The sequence below is a fragment of the Schistocerca nitens genome, chromosome 2, assembly GCF_023898315.1.
Source record: "Schistocerca nitens isolate TAMUIC-IGC-003100 chromosome 2, iqSchNite1.1, whole genome shotgun sequence".
NCBI classification, from domain to species: domain Eukaryota; kingdom Metazoa; phylum Arthropoda; class Insecta; order Orthoptera; family Acrididae; genus Schistocerca; species Schistocerca nitens.
This window is the reverse complement of record NC_064615.1, coordinates 23,614,018-23,638,324: the sequence shown is the minus strand read 5'-3', so window position 1 is coordinate 23,638,324 and position 24,307 is coordinate 23,614,018. Positions and strand designations below refer to the sequence as shown.

General features: G+C 42.9%; 1 pseudogene; it reads left to right on the top strand.

Annotated features, from left to right (window-relative positions):
• The first annotated feature begins 23,989 nt into the window (after positions 1 to 23,989).
• Positions 23,990 to 24,107, top strand: LOC126237833 (5S ribosomal RNA; annotated as a pseudogene).
• Positions 24,108 to 24,307: the final 200 nt, after the last annotated feature.

Here is a 24,307-nt window from a genome sequence, read left to right as displayed (position 1 = left end):
ATCTACCGACTCTCATACCATTTGATAATTCCTTCGCTGTGCGCCATTTTTTGTTGTGGAGTGTATTTATTATGAGAGACTAAAAGGTGAAGGAGAATCACTTTCTTCGTGAATGCTGTCGTTCTGATGAAGTTATAACACGCTAACATATATAGAAGCCCATGGTTTAACTTCATATCGCTGACGAGGTCATTGAATTCGGATCACAAGCACAAATAATGGTTGACACTGAAGGAGATACATCATTTACAAAGAATCCTTCCGGATTCCAGCTTAATTGGTTTAAAGAAAGCATTCGATCGGTGGAATCGGAATGACACGGACAGCATACTTTAGCGGCATTAATCTTCCTGGAGGCACATACGTGCGTTTTCACAGGTACATGACGCAGCTATGAAGCACGTAAGAGAAACAATCCCGGTATTGAAAAAGATAACCTTGGCCGTGTCGGGGAAGGAGTCGCATTTCGAAATCCAAAGCGATCCGGGTTTTTTTTTGTTCTTTTGTCTCTGCATCCGGCGCCAGTCATGCGTGCGACTAAACTGCTTTTGGAGCCAACACAGCGCCCTTGACCATCGTGAGAAACGAGCACTTCATTTGTTCCAGTTTGTTGTATTCCCTAACGCCTTTTCAAGCGCCACTAACTAAACCAAGGTCGCACTCAACAGGTGTTAGTGCTGCTTAGATGGCAGGCCGGACTGACGGAGTAGTCACAAGAGCTGCTGTATGCTGATGAAGAGCTCATATACTAGTTGTAGACAATGTTTTAGCTCGGTTTAATCACTCAGCTTTCACCTAATTTGTCGCTGTCTTTTGCTTCCCTCTAGGTTGTCCTATCGTCCGTATCTCCAGATATATGTTACAAGCAATATATTGTCGAAAATATTCCAACCTTTACTGCCATCCACAGCTTTACCAGTGTACAATCATTGTACGACTAATATCTTCTCCTTATTTGTACCGAGCTCAGATTGGCAATCTCATTAAATCTAGGCATAGACAGTATTACATTTACGTCCATCTTGCTCTGTGTGTCTTTCACAACAAACTACATAATTTTTTATCTGTTAAATCTTAAACATTTTTATTGGCTTAGGTCAAGCAACCGTACGATAATTTAAGTACCAAACCCATAAGAGAATCACCATCCTAGGCCTTTCTAATAATGAACCTAATGAAAAGAACAAATTTCTCTCTGTACCATTTCTGGGTCCAGTTTCTTACAGGATACAATTTCTTACAGGATACAATCTCTTACAGGATGCTCCAAAATAAAATAACTGTAGAGTAGCCTTCTTCACTAATAATTCTTTAAAAAGGTAACCTCATACACTACTTGAAACATATGCTTTCCCCTTTGCAGAATTCTGGTGTTTATAACACTATTTGCGGCAATTGTCCCGCCTATTACATAGGCCAAGCAGGCCGAGCTATTTCGGTAAAATTCAAGGAACACCTTCTAGACAAAAAAGGCACGAATGTTCATAGTTCAACTTTCGCTGACCATTTGTTAATCACAGGTCATAATCCTAAAGTTATAAAAGACGTCCAGATCTTGCACTCGGAGAATAAAGGCATTAGGTTTAACATATCATAAAAGCTAGAGTTTTTAAACACCTGTCTCTGAAGGACAGTCCCATTCTTAACGAACAATTGCCATCACGCAACTAAAACTTTTTTCACAGTATAGAGCTGCTAATTACACTACTCGCCATTAAAATTGCTACACCACGAAGATGACGTGCTACAGATAGAAATTTAACCGACAGGAAGAAGATCCTGTGATATGCAAATGATTAGCTTTTCAGAGCATTCACACAAGGTTGGCGCCGGTGGCGACACCTACAACGTGCTGACACGAGGAAAGTTTCCAACCGATTTATCATACACAAACAACAGTTGACCGGCGTTGCCTGGTGAAACATCGTTGTGATACCTCATGTAAGGAGGAGAAATGCCTATCATCACGTTTCCGACTTTGATAAAGGTCGGATTGTAGCCTATCGCGATTGCGGTTTATCGTATCGCGACATTGCTGTTCGCATTGGTCGAGATCCAATGACTGTTAGCAGAATATGGAGTCGGTGGGTTCACGAGGGTAATACGGAACGTCGTGCTGCATCCCAATGGGCTCGTATCACTAGCAGTCGGGATGACAGGCATCTTATCGGCATGGCTGTAACGGATCGTGCAGTCACGTCTCGATCCCTGAGTCAACAGATGGGGACGCTTGCAAGACAAAAACCATCTGCACGAACAGTTCGACGACGTTTGCAGCAGCATGGATTATCAGCTCGGAGACCATGGCTGCGGTTACCATTGACGCTGCATCACAGACAAGAGCGCCTGCGATGGTGTACTCAACGACGAACCTGGGTGCACGAATGGGAAAACGTCATTTTTTAGGATGAATCCAGGTTCTGTTTACAGCATCATGATGGTCGCATCCGTATTTGGCGACATCGCGGTGAACGCACATTGGAAGCGTGTATTCGTCATCGCCATACTGGCGTATCACCCGGCTTGATCGTATGGGGTGCCATTGGTTACACGTCTCGGTCACCTCTTGTTCGCATTGATGGCACTTTGAACAGTGGACGTTATATTTCAGATGTCTTACGACCCCAGGCTCTACCCTCCATTCGATCTCTGCGAAACCCTACATTTCAGCAGGATAATGCACGACCGCATGTTGCAGGTCCTGTACGGGCCTTTCTGGATACAGAAAATGTTCGACTGCTGCCCTGGCCAGCACATTCTCCAGTTCTCTTACCAATTGAAAACGTCTGGTCAATGGTGGCCGAGGAACTGGCTCGTCACAATACGCCAGTCACTACTCTTGATGAACTGTCTTATCGTGTTGAAGCTGCATTGGCAGCTGTACCTGTACACGCCATCGAAGGTCTGTTTGACTCAATGGCCAGAGGTGGTTGTTATGGGTACTGATTTCTCAGGATCTATGCACCCAAATTATGTGAAAATAAAATCGCATTTCAGTTCTAGTATAACATATTTGTCCAATGAATATCCGTTTATCGTTTCCATTTCTTCTTGGTGTAGCAATTTTAATGGCCAGTATTGTAAAAATGAAGGGCGTACTCTCCTTAAGGCAGTCTCTTAAACATCGTTTTCCCTTCCATTTTCATGTTTTCTCTGTACATTACTTGAACTGAATTTTCTTTTGTAAAAAAAGACTTTTACGGTATGTTGGAACTTTCAGGCACTGGTTGCTGTTTTCGTGTCCAACTCTTAGCTGCCTTGGCCAGTTAGACGTCTAGTGTGAAGGTAGCGGCTGTGTTGATGCAGTTCTTGGCCCTAAGCGACTTCGCGGCTGCCATTGCGTTTCCATGGAATATTTTATCCAGTTGACAAACATGTTACAGTTTTACATTTTAGTTTTTGTTCTTACGACAATTTTTTGTTTGACGAGAGAATTGTTGCCCAGATGTTTTCCTGGTATGGTGTGAATACATGTAAGTACACTGTTTGTACTTTTTATGGAAGTAATCCTATTAAGTATATTGTATTTCAAGTCATTTATTTATATTTTCTAGGTAATCCTATGTAATTTTTATTCTGATAAAGACTCCTCTAGTGCTGTCGAAACCATGATCAATTTGACAATAATTTTGTGCAACCGAGGCGACTATACAAACATACTGTAATTTTTATCTGTTTATACATTCCATTTCATTTTTGTAACACAACCTACGACCAGCTTAGAGACAGAAGTGACGACATTTTCTGCAGGACCTGACCACCATTTTGCAGGACAATGCTGAAGCACGTACAGTGCAAGCTGTTACTGATTTATTTGACTGATAAAGCTGCTAAGTGCTATACCACCTACTGCTATTCTCTGACTGAAGCCCTCGTGAGTTCAACTCGATTTCGAAACTGAAGGAAACACCTCACGGCATTCACTTCAGATCCGCTAGAAATTCGTCGGCCAATAGACCGCGCCGCTCGAACTGCCAACACAAGTGGCACTGCTAAGCGTATCCTACGACTTCCACATCGCTGGCAACGGGGTATACACAATGCTGGTGACTACTTTGATGATCAGTAAAACTTTGAAACACGTATCTATTTCGTACTAGCTGTAAATAAATAGTTGCCACTATCGAAGTTCCAACCCTCGTATATACAGGGAGGTCCCTTGATTGTGACCGGGCCAAATATCTCACGAAATAAGCGTCAAACGAAAAAACTACAAAGAATAAGATACCACGTACTTATACGTTTGTGACTATTACAGTGCCATCTATCACAAAGCGAAAAAAGTGGTCCGACTAAAACATTCATATTTATTTACGTACTACACGAATATCTAATAAAAATGGGGGTTCCTATTTATAAAAACGGATTTGATATCCGTTTGACCTATGGCAGTGCCATCTAGCGGTGCAATCATGGCACCATCTGGTTTCCCCCTTCAAGGTAGATAAGTTTTGTACTTTGTAGTTTTTTCGTTTGACGCTTATTTCGTGAGATATTTGGCCTGGTCACGATCAATGGACCACCCTGTATAGTGAGTGCATTCCACAGAATTATATGGCCTCAGCGGTAACAAGAGACCTGTACTACGAGGTGCTTTGGTCTGATCACCCGTTTCATGTTTTGTTAGTCTAACAGCATTGTCAGATACTGCCAGGTAGTGTGGTCGTTAGCGTTTCACAGTCATAACATGTACGCACGACGATCTGTGTACTGCAGAGGTAAGACAGATAATGGACTCCATCATTGTCGCGTAGACATGATTATGTAAAGAGTTATAATTGCGGGATTCTATGTTTTCTACAACTACATCACTTTTAACCATCATATAGATTATATACTTGGCAGGGAAGACTTTTCGTATGTGCATTGATAACACACACACACACACACACACACACACACACACACACACACACACACACACACATACACACATACACACATACACACATACACACACACACACATAGACACACACCAACACTCACACTGAGAGAGAGAGAGAGAGAGAGAGAGAGAGAGAGAGAGAGAGAGCTTTGGCCACCGTGTGGAATGACAAGTGCGTCACAATGAGAATAACAAAGTTAGGTGAACAACAGGTTATATTCGTTAGTTGTGTCACTGATCATGGAAGGATTATTGCACGGTAAGGGCTCTTGAAATCTGAGTCAGGACAGAGCAAAAGATATTTATTTGTTCTAATGACCGGCATAAATCATAATAAAATTAACGAGAACAAAAATCTCTAAAAGTCAGATTAAACTATGAAATGATGCTAACATCGTGGGGAAGATTATATGGAAAAGAGGACAAGAAAATGCGCTCATCTAGACAGCTCGCGAAATTAATATTATCGATACAAGAAGAAGCCACAAACTATAACCAAATTGAGCAATAGAAAGAGTGTGCAAAAGTAAGCTTCAAACGAACAGCTCCGAATATGGACTGCGCTACAGCAATTGCGACACATTTCCCCAACAACAGCTAGCATGCGCCGTCAGAACCAGACGGCGGCCTATACAGGGCTAGCACAGCACAGTGGCCTGCAATAGAATAGCCCAGAAGCTTAATTCACGTCATTCAACTGGCTAACCTTTTGAAAAAAACAATGTGGAAAGGGACGACTGATATTGCCAATATGACGAACTAGAATATCGCTTATTTTACGAAAAAAAAAAACGGGGGAAAGCTGGAGAAATTACCACTATTGGTGTACAAAATGTGTCTTAAGAAATCCGAAGTTGGTACTGGGGTGGAGCAGCGTCCAATCGACTGGTCGGCTTCTGCACTCCAAATTCGGTCACGGAGGTGCCTCTTATGACTGGATACACCGAATTTAAGAACGCAGGCAACGGAGCATCCCACGCTCACCGGGTAGCGTCGCGTCATGGAATCTAGTCCTTTGATGCCCAAACAGTATTGGCAGAAACGTCGTGCTCAGTTACTCTCTGGGGCGGTACGACGTCCTCTGCTCAGGACTAAGAGAGGCGCCGGCTCTGTCTACAAAAGCACAGAGTAAGCCGCAGCCCGGTTTCTGCGAAAAATGGCGAGCTCCCAGGAGACCTTCGCCTTTCCTAACGAGAATCACTGACCACTTCTGCCGACAAAGAGAACCCAGAGACCACACATGGAAAACACCTTCTCGCTGGGAAAAAACGCAAAGCTTTTGTCCTAGAAAATGTTCCCAGTACACTCTAAATGAAATTAACCACGAAATAATGGCAAAAACGAAACAATATCGCTTACAAGGGAACCTCCCCATTGCACCCCCCTCAGATTTAGTTGTAAGTTGGCACAGTGGATAGGCCTTGAAAAACTGATCACAGATCAATCGAGAAAACAGGAAGAAGTTGTGTAGAACCATGAAGAAAATAAGTAAAATATACAAACTAAGTAGTCCATGTGCAAGATCAGCAACATCAAGGAAAGTACGAGGTCAGGAGCGCCGTGGGCCCGTGGTTAGCGTGAGCAGCTGCGGAACGAGAGGTCCTTGGTTCAAGTCTTCCATCGAGTGAAAAGTTTTATTTTCAGACAATTATTATGTGTCCGCCCGTCCGTCCGATGCGAGGTAACTGCGCCGTAGTATGGGGACGCTACACCTAAACAAACATCCAAACAAAACATATGTTTTGACAGAGCACAGGGAAAACTGTGCGACTCTGAAACTGTTGCATTCATTTGTTGCAGTTTATGTGACAAACTCTTATGTTTTCATCACTTTTTTGGGAGTGATTATCACATCCACAAGAAAACCTAAATCGGACAAGGTAGAAGAATCTTTTTACCCATTCGCCAAGTGTACAAGTTAGGTGGGTCGACAACATATTCCTGTCATGTGACGCACATGCCGTCACCAGTGTCGTATACAGTATATGAGGCGTGTTTTCCTGTGGAGGAATCGGTTGACCTATGACCTTGCGACCAAATTTTTTCGGTTCCCATTGGAGAGGCACGTCCTTTCGCTTACTAATCGCACGGTTTTGCGGTGCGGTCGCAAAATAGAGACACTAAACTTGTTACAGTGAACAGAGACGTCAATGACAGAACGGACAGATCATAACTTTGCGAAAATAAAAAAAAGTAAACTTTTCACTCGAGGGAAGACTTGAACCAATGACCTCTCGTTCCGCAGCTACTCACGCTAACCACAGGACCACGGCGATCCTGAGTGTACACTTTCCTTGATGTTGCCTACCTTGCGCATGGACTACTCAGTTTGTATATTTCGCTTATTTTTTTCATACTTACACACAACTTCTTCCAGTTTTCTCGATTGATCTGTGTTCAGTTTTTCAAGGCCTATCTACTGTGCTAACTTATAACTAAATCTGAGGGGGGTGCGATGGGGAGGTTCCCTTGTTAGCAATATCTGACAGTAATGTCACAACGGACAAATCAGTTGAAGTAGATGTGGGAAGTGGGTAAGTAACTTATGTTACGGCTGTAGTATTTACAAAACATTATTGTGTTATCGACATCGGTATACGTATGCTTGTTTGCCCTCTGTATCAGATGCCACTGATGATCGACACGTACCTGTATATCAGCCTGGAAAATAAATCCCTTTGAAATGCAGCTCACTGTACATAAGACGACATCCTTCATCAAATACGTACAAGCTGCACAGCACCCAAAGTACATGATTTTCCCGTTTACATGTACTGAAAGTTAAAAGAATAATGATTGATTCTACATCTACTTCTACATGGATACCATGCAAATCACATTTAAGGGCCGGGCAGAGGGTTCATCGACCCACCTTCACAATTCTCTATTATTCCAATCTCGTACAGCGCGCTGGAAGAACAAACTCTTATATCTTTCCGTACGAGCTCTGATTTCCATTATTTTATCATGGTGATTGTTTCTTCCTATGTAGGTCGGTGTCAAAAAATTATTTTCGCACTCGGAGGAGAAAGATGGTGGTTGCAATTTCGTGAGAAGATTCCTCCGCAACGAAAAACGTCTTTTTAATGATGTCCATCCCCATGAGTGTTATGATTCTTGAAGTTTTGTCGGAGAATAATCACCGACTCGTGTCCGCAATGGCTGAATGGCTTTTAACTAAAATACCCAAAGAAGTAGGTATATTTTCGATTCACTGCCGAAAAATGATAAATTATGTTCATGCTGCTTCCTAAATGTTAGCATTAGACATTATTTCCGTTGCTCTCATTTAAATATTGCTCTCATTTAAATTTGGTAAAATCAGACGAATGAATGATTGCTTAATAAGGCTCTGTCAGTCTTAAAATTCTTATCCCTTCTTCCACCTTCTTGCACCAAAGCAATTTATTCAAATAGTTCTTTCTTTCAAGAGCAGTTTCAGTTCTTCGACATTCGTGTCTCTGTCCTCCAAAGAAGAGGTGTCATCAAGATTATCGAGCGAGATGGTGTGCTGGTTAGCACTCTGGACTCGCATTCGGGAGAACGACGGTTCAAACCCGCATCCTGCCATCCTCTGTTAGGTTTTCTGTTATTTCCGTAAATCGCTTCAAGCAAATGCCGAGATAGTTCCTTTAAAAATATATGGGCGACATCCTTTCCTATCCTTCCCTAATCCGATGTGACCGATGACTTCGCTGTTTGGTCCCCTTCCCAGATCAACCAACCAACCATGAGGATGAACCAGTACTACTTTTCATTATAGTTTCCTGCTCCGTTACCGTCTGTACATGCGGCAAGAAAATTTTTTTCTAACATGTCATTAGGTTTCATATAGACAGGTAACTATTTTAAAAAGTTGTCTAATCACTGTCTCTCTTTTCATTCTCTGTTTCTCTGTTACACAATGAACTTACACGTAATACTATTAAAAATTTGCAAAATTCAAAAATTACTTGGAATAGAGTCATTTATTTCCTATTATGACTACTCAGGGATAATTCAAAAAATAGTAGTAATACACTGCGAAAAAATCATAAACTTTAATAAGAATCCCACCTTGTGTAACGAAATTAACTTGCAATTAGAGTTTTTTCATCCATTGCACTGTATGGTGTTACGATTTCTTAGGAATCTTGTCTCTGAGGTCCGTGCATTCTCTTATGAGAGTGAAAACGCCTTGGTCCAAATTCAACAATCTATTTACACGCCGGTAAATGGAAATACGCATCCGCTGCTAGATTATGCAGTCACAATATTACATTTCCCATAAAACAAACACGGTAAGGCTCATAACTCAGTTTTCTGTTTTCTTTACAGCATTTAAATAATTTCCTGCTTGGTTGCTCGTCCACAAAACTTAAAGGGTTCTGTTTCTGCATTTTATGTTACAGTTTAAAAATTTCTCCATTCACAAGCACCATTCAATGAGTAAAAAATTAATTTTAATTCGTACCTTTGACATCACTTTTGAAGCTATTAAAAAAGTAATAAAACGCAGTACTTATAAAATGTACCCCACATAAGTGGTGCAAGGCATCTAAATAAGATAATTTTGTTCCTCTCCGCAGCTGAGTTGTCTGCGTCACTGACGCCCATGTGGAGGACCCGGGTTCGTTTCCTGGCACTGCAAAGTGTTTTTCCTTGTTGGGAGGAGTGGTTCGGGGCGCACTCAGTCTCTTGATGCCAGCTGAGGAACCACCTGACCGGGTAGTAGCGGCTCCACTGTCTGGGAAGTCAGCAAAACTGCCGGGAGAGCGGTGCACTGAGCACAAGGGTGACACGGCGGTCGGTCGGCATCCCTCGGACTTTCAACGCCTGGCGAGAAGCTCGTTTTACATAAGAATTTTTGGCATAGTATAAAAAGGCTAAACATTTTACATTTTTCCTTTTTGTACGGTATTTAACACCAAATGTGTATATTACAGTGATATTATGATGTTAAATGGCTCCAGCTACAGATTCCACAGAATTAGTAGGGGAACATGTGCTTCAGATATGTCTAAACGGCTAATTTTCGCTTCCATTTCCATGTAGACATAACATAACATAGGCGAAGCAGCGCTGAGTCAACTTATATCTGTGTTGGATTTGAAACGCAACTCGACTATTCCTGTAAAATATTTCACATCGAACCACTGCTTGAGCTGTACCACAGTCCTTGCTAAGACCTAAAAACAAGCTCTAAAATAACGAAATTCTTCTATTTTTGTCGAGGAAAATAATGGTTCGTCCGGTGAAAAATTACTTGTATTAATCATTAGCCAGATGCGTAGTAGCACTGTGGGTGTCTCCTGTTCATAATAATCCTGTCTTTTAAAGTTGGCTGTTTGTGTTACCAACCACAGAATTTTAGAGGTATTCCACTTTTCCAATACATTTCATGATCTAAAATGGTAGAGAAGTACTTTTGGCGTCACGGGGTCAACAGGAACCATGCCGCAACAATTGTTGCATTTTATTTATTTTATTAATTCTTCACAGTTACAGCCTATTGTCTGAGAAACTAACATAGGGGACACAGCTCAAATTTTCGTGGATAATAATGTATATATTAAATAGTTATTCCTCGCAATTATGTGGGAGCTGCACAAAGAAACATTACACTTCACGAAAACAGTACCAAACCCAGATTCTAAACCGTCTACAATAACTAATTTAGGTGAGATTATAAAACAACTAAAAAGCAGCAGACTCCCAGCATTATTTCCGAGATTTGGGAACTCAAAGACCAAAACGTCAAAAGAAAATCCATAAAATTCTCACAGAAATACGGAAAACAGGGAAAATTACACATCAGTGGAAATGTGCGTTGATTCACCCGCTCCACAAATGAACAAGGCGGACCCTAATAACTACAGAGGTATCTCATTATTACCAGTCACCTAAAAATGTATCCCAAGGCATTTGCAAAACAGACTAGAACCACGAGCTGATACAAAGATACGTGAATACCAAGCAGGCTTCAGAAAAGGAAGGTCCTTGCGACAGCTCCTGAGTGTCGGACTACAGATACATTCGTGGACTTTAAGAAATCCCATGACTCTGTAGACAGGCAGACACTGTTTGACACACCAGAAGAATATGGCATACAGAAAAACTAGGACAGTAATACAACAGACGCTTACAGGCACCTTGTTCAAAATAAAATTCGTGGGAGAAATCTCGGACCCATTCGAGATACATACAGGGGTCAGACAAGAAGATGGACTCACGCCGCTTTTGTACAGTGTGGTCTTTGACAAAATTATGAAACAATGGGAAGAAAAAGTAAAAGGAATTCAGTTAGGAGGAACATCTACAAAGAAGACGACCACAAAATGCGAGGCATTTGCAAGTGCCCTGGCAATACTCAACAACAACAGAGAAAAAGCACAGCAAGCATTGAAATACTTCACGAAGTCTCGGCTAAATCAGGTCTACAGGCAACATATGATAAAACACAATACATGAAAAGACAGAACAACACCAACCGAGCCATGTACACAAAATCCGGAAAGGTCGACAGAGTGTAAAAATTCAAATATTTTGGGAAATATATACAAATATGAGGATCAGACAAGACATCTAGGTGACCCGGACATCGTTGCAGCTTCTGATACACATCTGAACGGTCCGTCCTCACTCCAGAGTGGGTGGCAGACAGTGGTGGGTTCGCGTGTCACTGGGCGGAAGGCGTAAGAGGGAGCAGGCCGTGTGGCTGGCTCCCTACGTCTTAGTAACAGGTACTAGGTGCTACCCATTGTTGGTGATAGCTCGAGCCATCACGGGATGCCTCTCCTGCTGGGCCAGCGGTCGATTTTCCTGCCCAGTCCGGACAAGTACAGAGAACAGGTATGTTCGTCATTGTGAGCTCCAATGTTAGGCGGGTGATGGAGTCCCTCATGGAGATAGCAGGAAAGGCGGGATTGAAGTCCAGTGTGCGTTCGGCATGTTTGCCGGAAGGTCTCATCCTTGATGTGGAGGTGGCCCTTCCATCGGCTATCGAGTGCAGTGGTTGCAACCGGATGACGCCTACCGCTTGGGTTCTGAGGCCATCCTCGACTCCTTTCGCTCACTGGTGAAGGCAACTAACAACGCACGCGGGGTGTAGGCTAAGCTGTCTATTTGTAGCATCGTACCCAGAATTCGTCACGGGATCGTTTAACTGGAGAGAGAGCGTTACGCAGGTGCCAGACAAACTCCACTGGCAGACGTTACAAGAGAGATGTTGTGCATCGAGGAGGGATTTACTATTGAAATTTCGAGACAGCGCTTTTCAGGAGTCGGACAACATATTACTTCCCCCCACACATATATCGCGTATTTACCTCGAGGAGAAAATTCGAGAAATTATAGCCAATACAGAGGATTGCTGACATTCGTTTTCCCACGCACCATTCGCGAGTGGAACAAGGTTGGAGGGATCAGACAGTGGTAACGACACTACCCTCCGCCACACACCATTAGGTGGCTTGCGGAGTATGATGTAGGTGTAGATGAAACTCAGGCACTAAAGTGCAGTTGTACTACCAGACGCACTCTACGCATCAGAAACGACCACAGGCGGAACATCTGACATAACAGAGACAGAAAAAAAATTGAACGTAACATAGTCTGAAAAATTTTTGGAACAGTACACAGAGATCGTATATGGATAAAGAGATCAACCAAAAAATTATAGGTAGGCAGAGGCAGACTCACAGACATGATAAGAAAACTTCGACTAACATTCTATGGACACGTACATACCATGAACAACGACATACTCACAAAGAGGATTTTCGATGTAATAACGAGTTCAATCAAAAAATGAAAAAAAAATTTGCTTTGAGAAACAGAAGAAGACCTAAAAAAAGCAGGGATCAGCACTGAAATGATTAATGAAAGAGGCAAATTCAGAAACAGGTACGAACACGAAATCAGAAGTGAAAGAAAGGAAGGAAACAGGGAAAATGTAGATACGGGAAAGGAAACAGGAACACAGCCAAAGACTGAAGAGCTTTTGAAAAGAGAAAATGAAGAAGGAAACGAGAAGAAAATGAATAATAACGTAACATTCAACTTAACCACTGGACTTGAGGCAAAAATGTGTAATAAAAAGAATAATACTAAATGCTAACACTGCAAAAATACGAATATTACAATTAGTTTCTACCGCAACGAAACTACAATGAAACCTCCAACCAATTACCTAGCTACTAATAATACTGTAAGTACTAAAGAATTGGTTCTTTTTTGTTCATGTATTATGGTGCATTTAAACTGCAGGTAGTTGTCTCGGCTACTGTGTCCTCCCTGATATTGTCCCGGTGAACAACCATTGTCTGCTGGAGTTCTTGGGCGCAACGCAGCACGCCAATAAGAAGAGATTACACGATTGGCTTTTCGTTTTAAGAATCCAAGCATCCCTGATTACTCGCGCCAACGTAATGTAAATTCACGAGAAACCATTTCTACCAGTGTTCGCCGGCGTCGGATGACGTCTCTCCATGTGTAGCATATGTTGTCTGGCCGGAAATGGCAGCATGCTGACGTCAGCATCCTTAATGCCTGACGGCCGCCACCGCCTACGTCTTTGTAGAGGGCACAGTCACACATTGAGTGATCTGGCGTTCCCGCACCGCCACAACAGTAACTATCATTCGTCTGTCTGTTGATTTTATGTAGATACCGGGCCAGCAGTTGTCTGTCAACAGTCTGCCAGACGTGAATGCCTCTGCCTACTGCTCAGTGATTTCTCCGCCTCTGCGCAGCTCCAGAGCTGGGGTCGTTGCAGGAAGTCGGGCAGACAGCGCGCCAGTCCCTGACTCCTGGCCTTTTAACGCCGCCTTTCTCCGCTGGAAGGCTCTGCGCTTTAGCCTTGGCACGCTCACCATTGCGCTCGTCCACCTGACTGCCTGCAGAACTGCCACCGAGCAATGCGCCACATTCCTTCTTTCGGTTAGGTAACGCTCCAAGAAGACAGCAGGGAACGTGTTAGCAGACTGTGGTCCGCACTCTGTTGTAAACAACAGCGACTTTAGGTAGTGCACGATAGCAGACTTACAGTCAGTGTGCTTAAGCAGTTCGCTGCACTGATTTTGTTAACACGTAGTTTACTACTCACAATCTGAGCTCAGAAATTACTTTAGGGGCAGTTTTCTTATTATTACAGGTTGATATCATCCCTGATGTCCACCTCTCCGTATCATTACGTTAGCGAATCTCCAAATATTGTATTGCGATGGCTAAAAATTCCTCAAATCTTTGTATATCCGACATGACCTGTGATGTTCCACGTCTTTAGTTGTTTTTCGGTTCTTGTTAAGGATATAATGATGTTGTTGTTGTTGTGGTCTTCAGTCGCGAGACTGGTTTGATGCAGCTCTCCATGCTACTCTACCATGTGCAAGCCCCTTCATCTCCTAGTACGTACTGCAGCCTACATCCTTCTGAATCTGCTTAGTGTATTCATCTCTTGCTCTCCCTCTACGACTTTTACCCTCCACGCTGCCCTCCAATACTAAATTGGTGATCCCTTGATGCCTCAGAACATGTCCTAACAACCGATCCCTTCTTTTTTGTCAAGTTGTGCCACAAACTCCACTTCTCCCCTATTCAGTTCAATACATCATCATTAGTTATGTGATCTACCCATCTAATCTTCAAAATTATTCTGTAGCATCACATTTCGAAAGCCTCTATTCTTGTCCAAACTATTTATCGTCCACGTTTCACTTCCATACATGCCTACACTCCATACAAGTACTTTCAGAAACGACTTCCTGACATTTAAATCTATACTCGATGTTAATAAATTTCTTCAGAAACGCTTTCCTTGCCATTGCCAGCCTGCATTTTATATCCTCTCTACTTCGACCATCATCAGTTATTTTGCTCCCCAAATAGCAAAACACCTTTACTACTTTAAGAGTCTCATTTCCTAATCGAATTCCCTCAGCATCACCCGACTTAACTCGACTACATTCCATTATCCTTAATTTGCTTTTGTTGATGTTCATCTCTTACCCTCCTTTCAAGACACTGTGCATTGCGTTCAACTGCTCTTCCAAGTCCTTTGCTGTCTCTGACAGAATGACAATGTCATCGGCAAACCTTAATGTTTTTATGGATTTTAATACCTACACCGAATTTTTCTTTTGTTTCCTTTACTGCTTGCTCAATATGCAGATTGAATAGCATCGGGGAGAGGCTACAACCCTGTCTCACTCCCTTCCCAACCACTGCTTCCCTTTCATGTCCGTCGACTATTATAACTGCCATCTGTCTTCTGTAAAAATTGTAAATAGCCTTTCGCTCCCTGTATTTTACCCCTGCCACCTTCAGAATTTGAAAGAGAATATTCCAGTCAACATTGTCAAAAGCTTTTTCTAAGTCTACAAATGCTAGAAACGTAGGTCTGCCTTTTCTTAATCTAGCTTCTAAGATAAGTCGTGGGGTCAGTATTGCCTCACGTGTTCCAATATTTCTACGGAATCCAAACTGATATTGCCCGAGGTCGGCTTCTACCAGTTTTTCCATTCGTCTGTAAAGAATTCGCGTTAGTATTTTGCAGCCGTGAATTATTAAACTGATAGTTCGGTAATTTTCACATCTGTCCACACCTGCTTTCTTTGGGATTGGAATTATTATATTCTTCTTGAAGTCTGAGGGTATTTCGCCTGTCTCATACATTTTGCTCACCAGATGGTAGAGTTTTGTCAGGGCTGGCTCTCCCAAGGCTGTCAGTAGTTCTAATGGAATGTTGTCTACTCCCGGGGCCTTGTTTCGACTTAGGTCTTCCAGAGCTCTGTCAAACTCTTCACGTAGTATAATATCTCCTATTTCATCTTCATCTACATCCTCTTCCATTTCCATAATAGTGCCGTAGTGATATACCAACTAATTAATAATCAAGACTTGGTCGATTTTGAAATTATGATGCCAGTTTATAACTCTAGTCAGGTGTGACACAAACTAATGTTATCCTTTGAGAGGATTTGGTAAATATGACCGCGCGTGTGACTAATGGATAAAGGCATCGGACTGCAATTTTGAATCTATTGGAATTAACGGTAAAACTAAACAGGCTTGAACTTTTGGGGTTAATGAAAGTAGTAAAATTCATATACGAATGAAACAATATACGGTCGCCAGCCCCAGTTAGGCATATGAATTTGGAAATATATGTTTAAGAAAACTGAATGTTAGTTTTTGAAGTTAATTTCATTAATATTTCCCTTTTCATAGCACACAGGATACAAGCGGACACAGGGCACTCTGGGCTGTGGGTGGCAGCAGTTACCAATAATGCACAAACTAGTAAGCATAGACAGCAAAAATTGTACCAGACATACACCAATAACTGTTACACTCGAGATCATTACTTGAACCAGTACTGAAATGTTAATGCAAGAAGTGCAAGACTAAAGATGGGCCTGGGGGGCCTCTGCCTTAACTGGCAAGTAAAAATCACAATTAAAGATAAATAATACCACAGTTATACTGCTCATATCACTCTGCTTATATTTGTTTTCCTTAGCAGCAATAATATTCCATTTACCTTTCTGATATGAGAAGACTATGGTGGGGACCCATAAACTGGTATAGTGTCACTGGTCAAACCCTATGGTTATTTCAGTAGTAAAATTTAATTTAAACAAAGTCACTTCTTAACTTCACTTGGGATAGTTTATATTTTACTTTTCACGGCAAATTATTCAACACTGAGCTCAATTAACTTTAAAAACAAATCATTCATGATAGTAATCAAGGCTAAATTATGTTTCAAGCGAGTTTGACTTATTTGCCTTTCTCATCACGTGTGAAGCAGGTATTTTAGACAATAACATATACAGAATCTGGCACAGTACTTTTGCAAAGCGATATTTTGCAATAAGGTGAGAGTAGCACAATTCTAACTAACTTCACTTTTGTTGATCCTTCCACATTTGACAAACATAAATAAATCACTAGTTCATTTGAAACAGGATGCTCGGATTTATAAACACTTTGGAGGGGACCTTGCATAGGTTCATGATCAGGATAGAAGATACGGTCCCAAACACAGATTTGTAGCATTTGGATTATTATTAAAATCACCGACACAAATTAACTTGTCAATCTGATGCGTATCTGTATGCAAGAAGTCGGTGGAGCAGCGGGGAAGCTGTGGTGGCAAGCGACGTCGCAGCTAACTGTACTCACGGCTCTTGATGTTTGAATGTTCTATAACATTTCTTCTTGTCGACGGTTATTCAACTTATTAGAGCCATTTCTTATTGCAAAGAGTACCAAGCAACAGCCAAATCCTCATCCGAGGCGAAAATTCCACGCAAAGCTGCCTCCAATTCCCTCCCTTGGCACCGTCGATGTGTACCGTGCAACGTCTAGCCCCTTACTCCGTCTCGTTTACACCAAGTACCGCCTAGTTCGACCTCCAAAACCACCTTTTACATCGCGCCGTGCACTTCCCTTGTGGAGGGACTTCCCTACATCTTTTACGTTTTACAATGCAAGTGCCATAAGCATGAACCAGCTTCCAAAACGTACTGTTTCTCTTCTAAATATACACATATTGTAAAAATTCATTATTTTAAACAATCCTTCGCCTTTTTCTATATATGCACTACACAACTCTAAATTTCCTGTCACAAATCAGTGACCTTAACTAACAAAGAATAACCACTTCATAATTACACATATACAGTTACATAACATGAACCTACTTCTAATCGATATAAGAGTTACAAGTTTTCCTTTCAAGGTCCAACAGGTCGTTAAATTGAAAACACAATCAACATCGAAAATGTTTTATTTGTAACATTTAGCTACAGCTTCCAGCAACTTATCTAAGTACTCGTAGTCGACACTTCGACAGCGGGTTCGAATCCCGGTCGGCGCACACATTTTCAGCTGTCCCCATCGAGGTATATCAACAACACTTGTCGGCAGCTGAGGGTTTCAATTAATCACCATTTATTCTAAGTTAAGTGTTTCAACGGTGTGAGTCGTATCTGGCTGAAAGACACGTACTGGGCTCGATGTATGTCTCAGATTGCGGTGGTGGTAGTCCCTAGGTGAGGAAATGAGTGGTTTTCGGATTATAAAGATATATGACTAGTGAGCTATTGGTCCTCGTTGAGCGCAACTGCACCACTGCACTGCGTGCTGTGTGGTAATGTGAGATGGGGCTTTACGGTACGCTCACTCAGGGGGTTTCCACTGATTTTGTGTTGCAGAAGGAATTTACCGTAGTACGCTAGTGCGTTTCTACACATCTTGGATTATTCTGGTTTCATTCTCTTAACAGTTAGGTATGTTTAAAGTATAATAGCGATGTACTTACGGTCGCATTTTACTACCTTTATTCTTCTAGTTAATGGTTTCCACATTTAAATTATAAACTTTTGTCTTTCAGTCAACATGCATCACATCAATCTAATTCATGTCGTGGAGTTTTTACAAATCTGTGTGGTATAGTCAAGAGTGTATTGCAATTTGACATAAGATAGTATTGAAGACCCTCCTCTTGCAAATACACTATTCAAACTCATTAACGTTAAGTTCTTTGGAGAAATATGTTTAAATGTAAGTGACACATTAACGTCAACGAATACAATTGAGGATGAATGTGTTTATGGGACCGTAAGAATTGAAGGTAGGAATGAAGAAATTCCACAACCAAGTGTCAACCATTAGCACAAGACAGAGCTCAACGAAACGAATTGACGGACATCGGTATAGAGCTATATATAAGAAAACGCGTACGTGTGTAGTAAAGTTAAAAAATAAGCGTAATAGAAAATGTGTATCATGTGACCACAAAGAAGTTTAATTCTACAACGAATGTAGGTAATAAAGCGGTAATATTTTTCCAAACCCCACCAAAATCGTTCAAGTATTCTTTAATAAAATGGGAACTTTTGAAAAATTGACCGCCGTCGTAGTCCGATTGTCTGTGACTACAATTTACTAAATTGGGGCTATAAAGACCTTGCGTCGAAAACTTTTCTAGACGGATCAGATTTAAAAAAAAAATAGAGCAAGGTTTGTTTTACGAAAGAAATGGTGTACGAAGGAGACGTAATGGAATCGGCTGCAGCATCTGTACACAAGGTAAAAGCCTTAATTGCACGCGGAGATTATAAGGGAAACAATATTTTCAATACAGACTCATCACAATTTGAATATGACATGGCAAGTAGACGCACTTTATCAAATGTAAGACATAAACAGACGTATAATATGATGATATCTGTTTAATCTGTAACACATACTTATAGGTGGCCGAGCGGTTGTAGGCGCTACAGTCTGGAACCGCGAGACCTCCACGGTCACAGGTTCAAATCCTACCTCGGGCATGGATGTGTGTGATGTCCTTAGGTTACTTAGGTTTAAGTAGTTCTAAGTTCTAGGGGACTGATGACTTCAGAAGTTAAGTCCCATAGTGCTCAGAGCCATTTCAACCATTTGAACATATTTGTACTGTACGACTTCAAGCATCATCCTCTGGAATTCTTGGTACAAAGACGTACATTTGCTTTCAAGAACAACATGAACAATTCTAACCAAGGCTGAGTCAGCTAATAACACGGGAAACACCATTTAACATACACTACCGTTTGTGGAAATTGCGACACCAAGAAGGAACCACATGAATTCAATTGATTTAATACCACAGGTTAGGTACATGACAAGTAACGAATGATTGCCTTTTCAAATCTGTCCATGTCCTTTGAGCCCTACTGTTCACTATGTAGCGTGGGCACCATGCGCTGCAATCAGAGCTGCTATACGCCGTGGCGTTGGGTCAATAACGTTCTGAATACGTTCCTGAGGGATTTCCCTCCACGCAGTTTGTATCCAAACCTACATGTGACCCCAGTTACTGGAGGACCGTGACGTACCAGGTGCCGACCACCCATATCCCAGACACGTCCGATGGGCGACATGTCTGGCGAACGTGCAGGCCAGGGAAGCAATGGTAGCCGTCGCTCTTTGAAGAAGGCCTGTACATTCCTCACAATATGTGGCCGGGGAGTGTCCTGTTGAAATGTGGCCTGTGGAGATGCCTGATGCAGGGGGAGTACCCTGCGCAGCTGGTGGTCTCGCGGTCGCGTTCTCGCTTCCCGAGCACTGGGCTCCGGGTTCGATTCCCGGCGGGGAATGACTGGGTCTTTGTGTTGTCCTCATCATTTCCTCATCATTCATGAAAGTGGCGAGATTGGACTGAGAAAAGGTTGGGAATTTACACGGGCGCTGATGACCGCACAGTTTAGCGCCCCATAAACCAAACATCATCATCACATACGGGACATCACCCAGCACCATCCACAAACAGTATTAATCGTCTCTAAACTGACCCACCAGGTGCAGCAGGCACAGAACTCCATCCCACAAACCGACTACCTGAACCCGTACAACACAATGCATGCACGTCTGCATGCTTGCATTCAACATTCCGGCGTACGGTCATTAACGCATCGGAATTATACATTTTCAATGGCTTATCTCGCCTTTACATTAACCTGGGACCTTTCGGTGTTAATCTCTTAATTGTGTTACCAAGACAAATGCATTCGCGAATTTTTTTCACTCTACATTAATTATTTTGTGGTGTTGTGATCTTTTTCCATCAGTGTAGCGTAAGAAATACTGAAGACGATATCTGGAAATTGACTGCCGGAACAGGTGAGATCACCTGATCCATGGTGGAGAACAAGAAGTCACTATAGAACGGTATTGGTTAAAAACAGTCTTGGTTGCAGTTTTCGTTTTCTTATTTTTTCAGCTACGCGTTTCGCCTTATTTAGACATCTTCAGGTTGATCTTAATTTGGTATTTCTTAAAACGATCCTTTAGACAGTGCGGCCAAAGGGCATCGTCGAATACATCAGGTCAACATCGCCTTCGTTACACTCAGTAAATGTATTCGACGATGCCCTTTGGCCACAGTGTCTAAAGGATCGTTTTAAGAAATACCAAATTAAGATCAACCTGAAGATGCCTAAATAAGGCGAAACGCGTAGTCGAAAAAATAAAAAAAATAAAATTGTAACCAAGACTGTTTTTAACCAATACTGTTAAGCACTGGTTTGCTGTATGCCACATATCGATTTGAAGAATCACTATAGAACATCCCGAGACATGTAGACAGTCGTTTACCAGCTCGATTTGTACATTAATGGAAGGGAACAGACTACTGAAAATACGTAGCCGAAGTACCTTGCACCATAGACTGACTTGTGGCTTGTGAAGTATCGCATTCGAATTGCACATTTCCGCTATTTTGAAAGTTTATTTTCCATTAAGCGCTCCTGAGCCTTTGGTGCAACGCCGCTGCGCTCAGTGCACCGGGTAGGGATGGCGATTGCCAGTGAAACAACCGGTTTTCGTCTCCAGTTTAACGTGGCTGTAAAAGCCGACCAAAATGAACAGTTCCTGAAATAATCTGTTTTCGTAGTGCTACTTGAGTGTTTGGGATCCGCACCAAGTCGGATTAAAGGAAAACATCGAAACAATTCCGAGGCGGGCTGCTAGATTTGTTACCAATAGGTTCGAACAACACGTAAGTGTTACAGAGATGCTGCAGGAACTGAAATGGGAATCCCTGGCCGGAAGGCGATGTTCTTTTCGAGTATTACTACTGAGAAACTTTAGAGAACCGAAATTTGAAGCTGAGTGCAGAACGATTCTACTGTCGCCAATATACGAGGGCGAGTCAAATGAAAACCTTAAATATTTTTTAAAATATTATTTGTTGTGCAGAAGTGGTACAAAGCTGTATCACCTTTCAACATAATCTCCCCCACGCTCAATGAAAGTCCTCAGCGCTTACAAAGTGCATAAATTCCTTAAGAAAAAAATTCTTTTGGTAGTCCGCGCAACCACTCATGCACCGCGTGGCGTACCTCTTCATCAGAACGGATCTTCTTTCCTCCCTTTGCGTCTTTGAGTGGTCCAAACATATGAAAATCACTTGGGGCAACGTCTGGTATGGTGGATGAGGAAGACACTCAAAATGCAAGTCTGTGATTGTTGCAACTGTTGTACTGGCAGTGTGGGGCCTTGCATTGTCATGTTGCAAAAGGACACCTGCTGACATTAATCAACGTCGCTTTGATTTGATTCCAGGCCGCAGATGATTTTTTTAGGAGATCTGTGTATGATGCACTGGTGACAGTGGTCCCTCTAGGCATGTAATGCTCCAAAATGACGCCTTTTTTGTCCCAAAAGAGAGTGAGCATAACCTATCCTGCTGATGGTTCTGTTCGAAACTTCTTTGGTTTTGGTGATGAAGAATGGCGCCATTCCTTGCTCTCTCTCTTCGTTTCCGGTTGGTGGAAGTGAACCCAGGTTTCGTCCCCAGTAACGATTCTTGCAAGGAAGCCGTCACCTTCTCGTTCAAAGCGCCGAAGGAGTTCTTCACAAGCATCAACACGACGTTCTCTCATTTCAGGAGTCAGCTGCCGTGGCACCCATCTTGCAGACACTTTGTGAAACTGGAGCACATCATGCACAATGTGGTGTTCTGACCCATGACTAATCTGTAAACATGATGCAATGTCATTCAGTGTCACTCGGCGGTTTTGCTTCACTATGTCCTCATCTGCTGCAATCTTCGGTGGAGTCACAATTCGTTGTGCCTGACCTGGACGAGCAGCATCTTCCACAGAAGTCACACCATTTTCGAACTTCCTACTCCATTCATAGACTTGCTGCTGTGACAAACACGCATCACCGTACTGAACCTTCACTCGTCGATGAATTTCTATAGGTTTCACACCTTCACTACGCAAAAACCGAATAACAGAACGCTGTTCTTCCCTGGTGCAAGTCGCAAGTGGGGCGGCCATCTTTATACAATACTGCGACGGTATGTGTGCGTCTGCACTATGCTGCCACCTACAGGCCATTCTGCACGCTGTTTGTAGCACGCTTACCAACTTACAGGGTAACGGCGCGAAATTTCGTTTTGTTATTACAAATTTAAGGTTTTGATTTAACTCACCCTCGTACATTGGGCGTAAGGACCACGAAGATAAGATACAAGAAATTAGGATTTATATGGAGGCATAGAGACACTCGTTTTTCGCTCGCTCTATATGCGAGTAGAAGAGGAAATGACAAGTAATGGTGCAGGCTCCCCCTCCCTGATGATGCCCTCCTCCCCTCCATCTACCCCTCCTACCAACTTTGATCCTCCCGCCCTCCTCCTGTGCTTGCTCCTCTGGGCACCCTCCTCTCCCTCCCTCCTCCTTTTTTCCCCCCTCCTCCCCCGGGCCTCCCCTCCCCTGTCCCTCTCCTCCTGCCCCCGTCTCCTCCGCCATTGGCATCCTTTTTCTCCCCTCTCCCCCACCTCACCCCTGTTCACCTCTTGGCAGGTCCCCGGACTCGCACACGCTAAGTGGACATTCGCGCGCCGGAGATCACCGCCATCAGTGTTTCGTGTGTGCCGTCGTGTTTAGTGTTTAGTGTTCAGTGTTCCCCGTCACACTCCCTCGTTCACCAGTACCATCGTCATCTTCAGTGTTTGTGCGTCGTCTCATCAGTTAGCAGTGTGGATTATCGACGAGTGTGAACGGCTCCGTGTTTGTCTCTCTGTGTCTCCTGTTTTATTGCCCACCATTCTGTAACTCATGTGTATTCTCCTGTTTTGCTGCTTGTATATTCTATGGCTGAAGAGCAGCGTAGTGTGCTGCTGACCGCCTGCCTGTTGTACGGGCTTTAAAATAACAATAAAGTAAAAAAAAAAAATGGTGCAGGCTACCCTCCGCCACGCACCGTACAGTAACTTGCAGGTTATGTATATAGATGTACCCATTTTTTTCTTTTCTTAATCCATACTACGGCTCCTCAAGATATGGAAGGCAGAGAGCTGCAGTAGAAGAGATGTGTTTCACGGTATCGAAGTGCTCATAGCTCTCAAGGTAAGCGTTTTAGATCCTACAGAGCAGTGGCGGGGCGGGGGGTGAAGGGTCGGGAAGTCTTACATGCATATGTGTGCCGCCTAATAGGCCATGCGACACGTTAATAGGTACAGTATTGCCACTGCAGTGCTGAACCGATTTTTATCTCATGTGTTTGTCGGTAGTTTCTAACTGCAAGCGCTGTTATTAAAACAGGGCCAGTTTCTTTCCCCGCCATCGGCCTTGCCGCAGTGGGAACACCGGTTCCCGTCAGATCAGCGAAGTTAAGCGCTGTCGGGCTGGGCTAGCACTTGGATGGGTGACCATCCGGTCTGCCGAGCGCTGTTGGCCAGCGGGGAGCACTCAGCCCTTGTGAGGCAAACTGAGGAGCTACTTGACTGAGAAGTAGCGGCTCCGGTCTCGGAAACTGACATACGGCCGGAAGTGCGATGTGCTGGCCCGTTCCCCCTGCATATGCGCATCCAGTGACGCCTTTGGACTAAGGATGAGACGGCGGCCCATCAGTACCTGTAGGTCCTCATGGCCTGTTC